The sequence below is a fragment of the Suricata suricatta genome, chromosome X, assembly GCF_006229205.1.
Source record: "Suricata suricatta isolate VVHF042 chromosome X, meerkat_22Aug2017_6uvM2_HiC, whole genome shotgun sequence".
Taxonomy (NCBI): domain Eukaryota; kingdom Metazoa; phylum Chordata; class Mammalia; order Carnivora; family Herpestidae; genus Suricata; species Suricata suricatta.
The window spans coordinates 2,240,636-2,242,287 of NC_043717.1; positions in this window are offsets into that span (position 1 = coordinate 2,240,636).

A 1,652-nucleotide genomic window follows, 5' to 3' on the forward strand; every position below is an offset into this window, starting at 1 on the left:
ACATCCATTCTATACTTGTGCATTGTATTTTGAGAAAGCAATTTGAGATAATCAAAACGTATTCCACAATTGTATTTGTTAAAAACAATAACAGCAGCAACAGAATACACCAAGGTGTGTGTGCTATAGGCGTGTGTGTGAACTGTGTAGGTGTAAGCATGCACTTTGCACATTTCTTCAATGAAAGAAGCTTGAAACAGACATACGGACACGATACATCAGATGCTTATTACCAGGCTGTTTCAGCCCTCCAATTTTAGCCTTCTATTCTCTTACCATCCTCCAAATAGATCCTTGTAAACTCTGTTTCAGAGAGTTTTTAAGGGGCGCCTGGGTGGCTCAGTCGGTTAAGCCTCCGACTTCGGCTCAGGTCATGATCTCACGTTTGTGGGTTCGAGCCCTGCGTCGGGCTCTGTGCTGACAGCTAGCTCAGAGCCTGGACCCTGCTTCCGGTTCTGTGTCTCCTTCTCTCTCTGCCCCTCCCCCTCTCATGCTCTGTCTCTCTCTGTATCAAAAATAAATAAAACATTAAAAAAATGATGGTGATGACATAATTCTTTTCCTTACATTTTTAGTGAATATTCACATCGTTGACTCTTCCCCAGAGAATGTTCCATGTAAGGCTATGCCTACACTTCATTTGCAGGATTAGAAAAGGGTTCCCTATTCAAGTAAATATTGCAGATACGCAAGTCCTGTAATGAAACCTATTGTCTGTGTCAAATGCTATTTGCTTCCTCTCAAATACTTTGTTCTCCCTTGATATTTCTTTTAAATTTTTTAAATTTTTTTTTACATTTTTATTTTATTTTTGAGAGACACATAGAGACAGCACGAGCCAGGGAGGGGCAGAGAGAGAGGGAGACACAGAGTCTGAAGCAGCTCCAGGCTCTGAGCTGTCAGCACAGAACCCAACACGGGGCCAAACTCAAAAACTGTGAGATCACGACCTGAGCCTCCAAACTTCCCAGATCCGTATTTTTAACATCTAAGCAGACAGCATACAGGTGTTCCTACCTCCCACATCAGTGCACATTGATAGCAACCGTGCACACGGTTCCAATTTCTGCACGTCCTCACCTGCATTTTTTTTCTTAAAGACAGAAGTGAGGTCTTAGTGCATTATAACTCTGATGTGCCTTCTCCTGGTGACTAGTAATGTTGACATTCCTGTTGGCCATCTGGGTATGTGATCTGGAGAATGACTCCCGATTCCCTTTAGGAGCCAACTGAAATAGTCAAACTCACAGACGCAGAGGAGTGGATGCTGGCGGCCAGGGGCTGGCGGGAAGGGGCCAGAGGGGCTGGGCTCCTCCGGGGAATAAAGTTTCAGTTATGCCAGAGGAAAAGTCAGTTTAAAGAGTTGTTCTAGCACGTTGTGCCCAGAGCTAACAATACAGTGTTGCACACGCAAAAGTTGGGGAAGAAGGTAGATTTCCTGCCATGATTAAATTTTTTTTAATGTTTTATTTATTTTTGATACAGAGAGAGACAGAGCATGAGAGGGGCAGGGGCAGAGAGAGAAGGAGACACAGAACCGGAAGCAGGCTCCAGGCTCTGAGCTAGCTGTCAGCACAGAGCCTGACACGGGGCTCGAACCCACAAACGTGAGATCTGACCTGAGCCGAAGTCGGAGGCTTAACCGACTGAGC